Here is a 12623-nt window from a genome sequence, read left to right as displayed (position 1 = left end):
AATTTATAGTCAAAGATCTCCATCCATTTTCAACGGTGGAGTCAACAAAAAAAAAAAAAAAAAAAGACGGCTAAAAATAAAAACATAAGAGGACAAAGTTTGTGTTCTCTATTTTTTAAGCACGAGCACTGTTTCAAAAGTACCGGTTTGGCACCGGTATTGGATAAAACCTAAACGATACCCATCCCTATTCATTTAGCACCAGTCACCAGGCCTGGAGACTGGTCTGCAACCATTTGGCAACCATTGGTTAGTAGAGAAAGTGTACCTGGGGGTTTAGCAGTTGCTGGGTTGCAAAAAGGTGCTGCCCCCAAAATCTTCTTACAATCTCTTTATGTGGAAGATGCCGACAAGCAGACAAGTCAACATCTTCCAAGCAAACTACCAACCACAGCACCCTGCTGGCACCCAGCAGCAGCCAGCAGACTACAGCAACAACTTGTCAACTGCTTAGGGAATGCCTACAGACAACAGAGGTTGCCAGAGGGTTGACAACCAATCAGTAGGCCTCTGAGCTCTTTGATAAACTGGTTTAAAACCAACGTAAACAAAACGTCCAAATACAAGGTTTCCTTGTCATCACTTGTATTTAGCTATTAGATACTAACCTTTCACCCCAATAATTTAAAAAGCTTAAGAAGGTAGAGCATCATGAGTCTACTAGTACATCCTGCATCTGTCTGTGTCAGACATTTACTATATTAGACTTTCCCCTTAGTACACTACTGAGTTAAAAAGTACACACTCTTGATTATATGTTCAGTTGCAAACTAAAAGCAAATTTCACGCAAATACTGTGGCCTTTACTGAACCATAACACCACAAACAAAGAAAGTTACACAGTCCTCACAGAAAGATACACAAGCACAGTATACTGTATGTATTATGCAAACTAGCCACGGAACAAAGATCGTGAGTGTTTCTGGGTTTTTTTCCTCCATCAGAGTCGGATTGAAAGTGTGTATCTGAGGTGTGTCTCAATAACAATAGCTGCTGGTGGAACCGGTGGTGCAGGGATGGAACAAGAGGGGAAGAAATAAAGGAGAGGTTAACCAAAGTGAGGAAAAGCGGCCTATAGTCAGATTAAATCAATAATCTGAGGTGTGATGGCATAAAAGAAAAGGTTAGCCCAGAGTTTTTACACTTAATAAAATCAGAAATGGCTTCAGTTCTGCAAAATCTTTCATCCACTCTCATGTCTGTGCAGGAATAACGCAGAAAGAAATCTTCACTTCTAAAAATTAAAGAGGAGCTGAAACTTGTACTGTGTGTCACTTCATTGCTCTTTTCAGTTTCTATATGAACTGAATCTGAAATGTTCTGGGTTTGAAATATCCAGTGAAAAACCAACATCGGATTAACTTGCTGCGCTGGTTTCAAGAATATTAAAACGTTTTATTTTATGATGTTTAAACCTTAATTTTTCCATATCAGAATTAAAAAAAAGAGTTTTGGTTCAACTTTGACTTTGGACCCATTTAACAATTTTCACCTGAAAATAATACTCAGCACACAAGGAAAAAGTGACGGCATGTAAATCTGTTGAAATATACTTAAAATAAACTTGAACAGACAGTGAAACCCAGATTGTGCTTATTCATTTTTGTGTAATAGACTGACGTATCACCTATTGTTGTACTACTACCTATAGCACAGCATGTGTTACTTAATCCCAGTAATAATATGTAGTTCAAAGGCTTATCACAGTTTTTCTTAAGTGGAAAATAAATGTCATAACACACATACAGTATCACAATATGACTCATTCATGCTTTAAATACCTGCATTAATGCAGGTGTTTGTGACAAATTGTCTACAAGCCGTTTGGTTTATTTCTGCCAACATGCCAATATTGCTACCATCAATGTTAGCAGAAGTTAATGAAACGTACAGGTTTGCAGTCACACTGCAATTTAAAAAAATGTTACACTGACATTTATCTGAAAGTGGTGGTAAATTTGAACAGTCCCAACTCTAAACCAAATAAAACAAATATATCATTTCATATTCCTGTCTCAGGGTGCTGGATTTGGGGCAAAACCCTCCATTATTTACCATTTATTGTAAGGACTTGTCTTGATGTCAGTGGCTTTTACATTATGTTTATAATTTTTTAGATATTAGATCATTTCTAAATTAAAGACAAGTATCAGATCACTTTTTAATAATGATTCTTATGATATTAATAGATCTAAGAAGACCCACCTTAACCTCTTTGTTTTTTATAAAGTTATTTTAATGTTTTAAATACAGTTTATTGAAGTGACACATTACATTTTCTTTGTATTAATACTTTAAAAAGATCTGAGTATTTTATTTCATGCAAACATATTCAGGAGTTCGAGAGCAATCTTATCTTTAATATGTAGTACTAGTTATGTCCATCTGACTATTATAATTCCTCAGTTTTTGCTCCAATTTTGGTCTCCTCCACCTCCTAAAAACAACATTACCAATAAGACTGGCTGCTTTCTTCCCCAGCTTGTCTGTACCTGCCTCCACCTGCAGATTTGTAGGTTTTCTCTCTGTAGGTTAGAACTAAAAGAGAGCTCCTTTGTTAATATAAGACTATAGATTAATGGGGCTTGCAGAATAAATCCTCTCCATTTAAGGCTGTTTTGTGAGGACATGTCTGGAGCTGCACTGTAATAAATTTCAGAATCAGGGGAGGAAACTGGGCTTGAAGGCCCACTGTTGACCTTGGAAATAACAAAAGAGTATTTTAAAATGATTAATGCAGACAGTGTGTGTGGATGTGTGTATACATTATGTCTGGCCCACTGAGCACTCACATTAATTGGGTACAGTGTGGCCCATTACCCCCTCACAGCATCACTCGCCAGCCAGGTGGCAGGATGCTGAGCCCTCTCTCACACAAACACACTTTACTCAGATAATATAAGAGTGTTCTTTGTTATTGAAAATTATATTAGAATGTATTAGAGCTCTAATGCTAAAGAAATAAATAATGTCAGGATTGCCTTAAATATTTGTTAACTGCACTCAGAAACTAGCCTGGACTTAAAGGAACTTTATAACATTTCAAATAAAGTTACTCTAAGTTGAATGAATTGTTAGTCGCATGGACAGATATTTCGGTTGTTTCTTTTTTGATGAATACAGTGAACTTATAACCTCCACTGAAGTCATTTTTTACCGAAGTTTGTACACTGACAGCTTCAGACAGTGAGATGCATGATGTCTGTACAAAGGCAGGGACTGAGTTCAGTCCCAACCTTCATCACGGTTTGCATTAGGATGAAAATAAGCCATCGGACCAAATCTAAACAAACACGGCATGTTTCTGTTGTGCCAAGTCATGATAAACAATCGTCTCTGGGGAGTTTAAATGTGCTTTAATCCTGCTTTCATAAACTCAGTTTAATGAAACGAGTGATTGCTCACCTTATCTTAAAGTCAGAAGAGAAGAAAAACACTTAAATAATAATGAGAAAAGGATTCAATAACTAAATAGTATAAACTAAGGACCTTAAATGTAAAATGAATGCAGGTAATTGGGGATGAGATTATTTTTAGATTATATGTTGGAGAAGACAAGGAGTCAACTGCCTGTTCAGTAAGTGATGAGGTGGGTGGTCTGGATACATTAATTATCCACAGTCACACTGTGTCAGTGATTCCAAACAGCTTGCTGATCAAACTGGATTCAAACACCAACACAAACTTCAAAGCTTTTCTCACTTTTTTATCACGAGTCCAGTCCCTCCACTGCTATTTAGATTAATCTCTCTGTCAGCCCAAAAAGCACAGCTGCACAGACTAAAGATAAACCCAAATATATCATCACACCGGTGGAAACATTTCAGAAGCTGCACCTGGTTTCCTCTTTGTCCTGCTTGTGCAAGCTCATCACTACTTTCACTGCTTCACCTGGAGGTAAACGTGTCTCCTTAAATAGAGAAATGGAGCTGCAGAAGCCTGCTGGTTCATAAACCCAGTGGTAATTTTGCATACACACTTTAAGTGCAGGATAAGAGCATTTACACTAATATTAGTAAATAAAGGCCAATGAACATTTAGCCTGTGCAAAAAGTCTGTTATTTGCTGACATTAACCATCTGACTATTATCAATATGCACTTTTATTTCATTCATTCCCACTTTTGTGCTACACCAATAAAGAAAACGTAATTATAACAATAAACTGACTCAGTTTAAGACCCTTCAGCTGTGGAAACATCCGCTGGCATCTGTTTATGGACTGGGACTTGAATAGGACTTTTCTTCTCTAATTAAGCTCTCAAAGCACTTTCACCCAACCACACACACATTCATACTGCACTTTATTCTCTGATTAAGCACCTTCTGTAACATTCACACACACTCTAATGAATGCATTCAGTTCAGTATCTTGCCAAAGGATACTTCACCATGCAGACTAAAGAAGCCGAGCACTGAACCGTTGACTTTCCGATTAGGAAACGACGTTCTATTATTTGATGATGAGAAGACTTTAGCCTCTGATATTAGCTAACAAAGCTTTATGAGACAGTTATTGACATTCGGCCAACATGTCAGTGGATCTCTATGAAAAACTCTTGGATTGACTGTTTGCCAGCCTCTTACAGTGCTGGCTGCCAGGCTTGCCAGCGCAGATGCTCACATACACTGATGCCATTTAACCTCAGCTGCTACTCAACCAAATCTGGTGCACTAGAAGTGAAGTACAACACTGCTGCATCCGGGTGTAAAACTCATACAAAACATGCAACAAACAAAAAATGGAGAGGAAACTGGGACCAAAAACAAGCTGTTTGTGACAATAGGAGGATCCTGAGGAGCACGCACACATAAATGCCACAAAACAGCTCTACAGAGTATCAGCATCCACTGACCTGAGCCCGGGGAGGTCGAGGGACACCCATCATCATCTTTAACGTCTTTATAACCATCATCATCGTGTCTTTTCTTCCCAGCGAGAAAACACACTTCCTCTCAGAAGAACAAAAAAGAAACTGCCACTTCACTTCTAAATCTGTTCACACGTTCATGCACACGCTCTCTGCGGTGTGCAGCACACACACACACACACACACACACACACACCTCCACAGGATCCTGACAGCCAGTCTGCAGGTTGAGAGCAGAGTGCCACAACGAGGCAGACGGACAAGGGAGAGATTCAAGAGGGTGGGACAAAGGGGGGAGGGAAGAGATGGTATTGGCCAGGGGGACACTTGGTAGCCAATGAGAGGGCTGCTCTTATTCCAGTCTGCATTAAAGGGCCAAACAGTTAACATGAGAACCAAATTACATAATTTTCACGTTTTGCTTTTTCAATTCAGGCTACAGCTGAAAAAGTCCATCAGTTTTTAATCAGAAAGTTTTGTTTTAAATTGTTGACAATCAATTAATTGTAAGCTCTCTAAGCCTTTTTTAAAAGAAAAACAAAATTCAATCATAATTCAACAACGCAGCGTTTGATGAGAGCCAACTCTCTGTACTCTTCTCCATAAGCCAGAGTGAGAATGATAAGGAACCAGTGGGTCCGTGACACTGACACTGTGTTTGTGGCAGTGCCAGGAAGGGTGCTTATGAAGGTTTTCTTTGTCATATGCTGTCGTTCTTTAAAGTCTGAACGCCTAAAATCACCACACCTAAATCTGCACTGCACAACCCATTATTGTGTGGAGACACACCTTGTTAACACAGGTTATAATATAATATCCAGCTCCACCCTTTTGACCTGAAAAACCCAGTTTTTACCAGAACACTGAGCTTTCAGAGAAATGAGAGAACCAGTTTAGGTTGAAGCTGTATTTCTGTTGCTTTACAAAGCATTAACTGTCATGTTAAAGGCGATGGCTACACAATACACGTGGATGTTTCTGCTGTAAATACATCTTAGGGTAGTGTGTGTGTCCTTTTCCAAAACCTCAATGAGTGTGCATTAGTAGGACATGCTAGTATTTTTTGGATGACACCAGCTTCACTGTATTTTTCCATTGTGAATGAAATATGTGTGTGGGTTTGTATAAAAATCTGTTTTTTGACATCTTCAGAAGATAGCACAGACACCTGCACAGTCACATTTTTTTCTGAGTGAATGAGAAATTGTTTCAGGCTAAAAAATAATAAAAATTCTTGAACTAACTGAGACTAAAGTTGAAAGCTGGAGCAGCTATCACCCGGAACAAGCAGTGACTCATTTTTGACATTCCAGAAAAGGACCAAAACATTCAGACTCCCACCCACATGTGAGCCACTGCAGCGCGCACATGCGCACGCACACACACACACGCGCACACGCGCACGCACACACACACACGCACACGCGCACGCGCACACACGCACACACACACACACACACACACACACACACACACGCACACACGCACACGCACACACAAAGCTGGGCAGAAAGATGTATGAAGCCTGAGCCTAAATTGCAGCATTTCTCTATGGAGTCTGGTGCCTGCCACTTCCACCCCTGAAGGTACAATCTAGTCCTTAAAATTACGCTGCTTGTTATTCATGTCCTGCCCGCTGTATTTTACAATCTCACATCAATAGTTAATATATTTTAGTCCTGAGTTTTTTTATGAGCTGATATATTATACAATATTTACTTAAAGCCCGAATGAGAAACAATGTTTTATCCAGATTAAAGTTAATGATTAAGAGTTTATAACCCAAAAGACATTCATAGATTCTTGTCCAAGATTATCTTAAGGGAATTAGAGAATCAAGGGCACATAAAACATAGCTGACAGCAAACTAATGAATCAATGACACAATATTCTGAGTTTATACAGTGACATAGAGTGGTACTAGGGCTGGGTGATATCATACCGCTCACGGTAATATCAGTATAATGTTAGGCAATGATAAGAAAATGAAATATTGCGAAAGAATATGGGTAAAACGTGCATGCACAGTGCCTTTGTTTTCATACGCACATGGTGGAAAAAGCATTTCGGTGACGGAGAATGAGAAGGGCGAAAGCAGATCGTTGAATGAAACGGATGAACCAGAACTGGTTTGTAAAAATGCTGCAACTTCAGTGGTGTGGAACTGGTTTGGCTTTCGTCCCTCAGATACACAACACAGCACATTATTTGGTAGAGCATGCTAGCGGCCGTCATTACTACCAAACTGATTTTATGTGGCACACGGCGCTCAAAATCTGTCAAAAAACGTTGTAGTACAACTTCGCTAAGCTACGAACCCGCACCGCTTGATGGATTGTCGGAGCATTACGGCTGCCGTAGTTGGGAGCCTCGCAGAGTGATACGTACTGTGCTTCAAGATAATATTACCGTATTGTGTTTGTATAACCTTATTTTAAGTTTTGTGGATATTATACATGGTTATGCTGAGGATATGTCGGCTAATTTCCACTGGAAATGCCTTTTGGTTAAACTGCAAGGAATTTGCATTTACACTGTTACATTTTTATATAACTTTAATGCACATAAAAAAAACAGCTGCTTGTTTAAGTGAAAATACATTGATGGGGTTTTTTGCACTAATAAAGTTGTGGAGTTGTAAAGTATTTTGTCTAGCGTCAGTTATATCGTTATTGCAAATTTTCAAATGTATATCATGATAAATATTTTTGGCCATATCGCCCTGCCCTAAGCGGTACTGCAACAAAATGACTTCTGTGCAGCCCGATAAGCATTTCCCGTCGCAGAATGATTATGAAGGACGCCACCAGCTGCACACAAGGTTGATTATTGCAGTCTCTAATTATTCTGTTTGTTTTGGGGGAGTTTTTAAGTTACAACACTATGAAAACACAGCTAACATGGATAACAAACGTGGTCCATATCCATGTTTGAATATCTCAGGTTGAACTCAGGGCAAGATGGACGCTACACTGACTCGCTGTACCATCTTGTGGATTAAAATGGTATTACATGAGAATACAGCCCCGTCCCAGTTCAACTTTAGTTGATATCTCAGCAACACATAACATCACAGCCGCTGTTTCTTCACACTCTAATGGTATTTTAGGTCAAGTAGGTTTAGCAAAGTATTTTAAACTGAAAATGTTGACTTTAAGCCCTAAATCAGTAACAATGACTTCAAACGTCAAACCATCTCTTTTTTTCATGAATTGTAATTTTGGTGACAGACAAAAACATTCTTATGAAAGTAGCTTTGAAATTAATTTAAAAAAAAGAAAATCAGCTGCAGTTTTAGTAGGATGACATTGAACGCTGGAAAGCATGCAGCTATTTTAATCTCGTCTGTGTAGGGCGGCCGTTGCGCTGAAACACTTTCTTGCAGAGGTGTCATGTCAGCTGCTGAATTTGCAGAGCTAAAGAAGAAAAAAGTGAGAAAAGTCACAGGATCCTGTGAAATGATCTTGTGAAACCCAGGCCTCTGAAAACACAGAAGAATGTTTCAATGTTTATGAACCAACTACAAGGTCCTAAAATAAGAAACCGACTGAACACAATCTGCCTTAAAAAGGTCATTAACAAGTTACATCAAAGGAAAACACCTGGCACGATAACAGGTCTGTGTGTGGAGCAGCCCCTGCACCGCATGCAGCTATTTTCTGATGCAGCTCAATGCTCTGACAGCTCGTCCTTGTAAAAGACGATCATTAGGCGGCAACCGGCTCCACTATTCCTCTTAGCTGACACGGTGATGATGTTCCTGGCTGATCTTACAGGCCATTAAAGACACCCAGCTCCTCCCTGAAACACTTTGATGGAACACAGCCTTAACTTGTAGAGAGGCCAAAACATACCTGAATTCATATCTGAGCAAAAACAGCCGCTTCTAATTTGACAGTTCAATTTGTTATTGTAAGATGAAAGAAATGTGAAAAACCCATTTTCAGCATGTGGGGCTTCCAGACAATAAGGCCGTTATTGTTTGTTTTTTAGGTGGTGGACGGTCTGCACTGGTGGTTAGCTACACACAAGGAAGTTACACATTTTCCCCCTTATTAACATGTTCACTGTCACTGAGAGCCATTAATGTGTCACACTCTCATAATTTCTACCAGCAACTGTACGAACAGGCCGGGGTTAACTTTGACAGATATTAGGAAGCACAAAAGGCCATCAAGACTACCAACAGGCTACAATGACCCTACATTTTTTTAATAAAAGGATCACATTTTTTTAATTTAAAGACAATAACGTCTCTTTTATATCCAAAATCTGCAATACTCATTACATATGCATAGGCATACAATAATAATGATAATTCCAACAGGGCTTTAATAATTCATGGCTGTGAACCATGCAGGGTTTGGTTTGTCATTCCTTTTGAATTAACAATAAGACAATAATGCTATTTCATGTGCTGCAGCTGCCTTTGGTTTCTGTATTTCTCTCTTTGTTTTTATTGCTTTTAATGGTTTTAAAGAACAAAATGTTGAAATAAGGCAGCAGTTCTTTTACTGACTTCCCAGCATGCATGTGGAAAGTTCTGTTTTGGGAGTCGGAGCCTCTTAGCGGTCTAAAACAATGACCTGCTAAAGTGATTTCCTTCCACAATGCACATGTCATCCTGTAATTACTGGGTAGAACTGCGGCAGGAAGCTCAGCTCCTCCATGACTCAGACACAAAACACACAAGGTAATAAAATCACACTGTTAACATACACAAACCCAGGACATGGTGATAATTACACTTTACTGAAAGGGGACTCAAAGGAAAGCCTTTAAAGTGCAGGAGAAACATAACTGTTCACTAAATGTGACGACAAGGAAGACAACACGCCAGTGACACCTAGTGGTCAGCTCTGACAGCTGCATCACCTGTCACACCGATCAGGTCTGCACACACACCTGGGCAACATTTCCTTCTGGAAGGACAAAGAGGCAAAGATGGCATAAACACGGGCAACACATTGAACTACTGACACACATCATTACACACATGTCCAGGACTGCACTGCTCTGGTTTTATCAGCATGTTCTAAAAACGGCATGAAAACCCATCAGTTGTTTTACAAAGCAACAACAAGAGTATTAACAGGAACTACAAAGAGAGATCGAATTTCTTCCATATAAGCTTCTCTTCACTGCCTCCCCGTTAGACCCAGAAATGAATTTAAATTCTTGATTAATCAGGAGACAGACACCTTTAAAGATTAGGTTTTCCTGTTCAAGTTCGGGCTGGGTCAGGTGACTTTATCCCTTAGTAATTCTGCTATAGGTTCAGACTGTTGGATGAACTCTCATCAAGTCCCCCACTGAGCACATCACTCCTTTTTATCTGCCACCCATGCATGAGTATCTATGCTCTTCTTTTGTGGTCTGGAAGGAACAACTGGGGAAAAACATGTCGTATTAGCCTGCAGCCAGTATGAAATAATGGATCTGAATTTTCCGATTATCTGAATGACCCTTAAATGTTGCAGCTTTTATCAGAATAACAGACTTTCTGTTTTAACCGGGCTTGACAGAACAGGAAGAACCGATATTGTGGACGTTTGTCTCAAAGGAGGTCAGATTTAAAACCACAAACTATGCAGGTTACAGGTTATCTGAATGTAGACATCTAATCTCTCTCTCTTGGTGAACAGAGGGCGAGTCTCTTTTTTCTGTCCGTCTGTAGCTTCCATCATTTTCCACAGAAATCTGTGCAGCTTATGACTGTCTGCTGACTCAATTCCCCCACTTAAGCAGCAAAAGACAGTGACATGTTAACCTGCGTCTGACCCACGGCTGCAGTCTTCCCTGCTTTCTTCACAGCCATCAGCTAAAAGCCAGACTGTAGAAACGTGTCAGTCCTGCAGTTCTTTTGTAATTCCAATCAAAGTGGACAAGGAACCCAACACTCACATATAAAGCAGGATAACTCTATCAGAAGATTAACAGGTTAAGTTAAACAGCAGCACAGAGCCAGAGTCCATCAGTCGACTTGAGTTTTATTAACACGTCGCTCCCTTTTATTTATCACAGGTCGTCTTCTTTTCCTGCTAAATGCTAAAAAAAACTATGGAGTGTGTGGCTGTTTGAGCTGATTTAACAGAACACACTGGTAGGTGTGCACCATCTGATCACCATTATTACTTAAATAACTATCACTGTTTTATAAATGCTAAATGCTTAGAGCCAGAAAACAAACACACAAACAAACAAACAGCAGACTGTCTGGTTTAGCGTTTCCTCTGGGGTAGTTTATGATCTCACTAAACCATTTCCTGGTGAGTTTATGTTCCCTGTCACTAGATTTGGGTCTTATTAATCAGCGTGTTGTTTATTTTGTAAAATGTGGTCCCATTAGAGGCAAAAAGCATGTTAAAGCAGGGCATGCTTCACAGCACGCAGCAGATCCAGCTTGCTCTACTGAAGTCTGATTTTTGAACATCTCCAACCGAGGACTTGATATATAGAAAGTGATATCTCCTTCTTTATCCTCCGGGGGGGGGGGGGGGGTTTCTTCCCACTTCCTCTATGGACCACCACTGTGCAATACCAATTCTATGTGCAATAACCCAACTTATATATATATATATACATACATATATACACACACATATATATATATACATATATACATATATATACATATATATATACATATATATACATATATATATATATATATATACATATATATATATATATATATACATATATATATATATATACATATATATATATACATATATATATATACATATATATATATACATATATATATATACATATATATATATACATATATATATACATATATATATATATGTATATATATGTATATATATATATATATACATATATACATATATATATATATATATATATATATATATATATATATATATATATATATATATATATATATATATATATATATATATATATATATATATATTTCCCTCTGTTAATACTGCTCATTGTACAACTGTATAGTGACAATAAAGTAGAGCTGGGCGATAGAACGATAACGATATGTATTGCGAAATAACTTTTTCTCGATAGAAAAATTACACTATTGCGATATACCTCATCTCTCTTGTCCTCTTAAAAAAGAAAAGAACAGCCAATCCAAATTAAGTAGCGCAGAGCCGAACCAATCACAGCCGCAGCGTCACGTCACGTGACTTGTTACGTACAGCACAAGCGCCAAGGCGCACATGTGTATTTGTTTTTGCAGCCGTGCAGCCCGGGTAATGAAGGAAATGAGTTTGCCGACTAGAGAAAAATCAACCGAGAGCGTGAGCGAAGGTTACCGAAGAAAAAACAGATGGTGGTTCCAATGCCGGAGAGATTGTCAAACGGAAGGGCCACAGAAGTTCCGTAGTGTGAAGGTATTTCGGCTATTTCAAGTCTGACAACAAACAGAGTAGCGCGCACTGTAAATTGTGCTGAAAGCAAGTCTGGAAATACAATAAAGCGGTGCATGCTCAATCTCTGACTGAAAGCGCTAATTCGTCATTCGGCTTTTGTCAGACTAAAGTCACTGTTAAAACTGTTTGAAAAGCTAAGCTATACAACAAGGAGAGATTGAGAATTTCCTTTTAGTTCTCAGTTTATTTGATATTGACAAAAGTTAGTCAATTTTGTCTGTTCTTCTGTAAAACGACCTAAGATTTATTTTTAGAATTAATATTTTGTTTCTAAGTGGAATTGACAATTTAGTTTTGTCTGTTTTGTTTGTTCTATTTTGAAACTTAAACGCTTT

General features: G+C 38.7%; 1 protein-coding gene across 4 annotated transcripts in view; it reads right to left on the bottom strand.

The window, feature by feature from the left end:
• LOC100710619 (phospholipase D1) overlaps positions 1-12623 on the bottom strand; it is a 52996-nt gene that overhangs the window by 32649 nt on the left and 7724 nt on the right. The window contains exon 1 of one of the 4 annotated variants that reach the window (XM_005460978.4): positions 4856-5098. The exons of the other annotated variants lie outside the window; for them this stretch is intronic. The gene's annotated coding sequence lies outside the window, so the exon portion shown is untranslated. Of the gene's footprint in view, positions 1-4855; positions 5099-12623 lie in introns of those variants that run through there. 4 annotated transcript variants of the gene reach the window in all.

This window comes from Oreochromis niloticus, linkage group LG9 (assembly GCF_001858045.2).
Source record: "Oreochromis niloticus isolate F11D_XX linkage group LG9, O_niloticus_UMD_NMBU, whole genome shotgun sequence".
Lineage (NCBI taxonomy): Eukaryota > Metazoa > Chordata > Actinopteri > Cichliformes > Cichlidae > Oreochromis > Oreochromis niloticus.
Note: the sequence above shows the minus strand (reverse complement) of the source record. Positions and strands in the feature narration are given on the sequence as shown.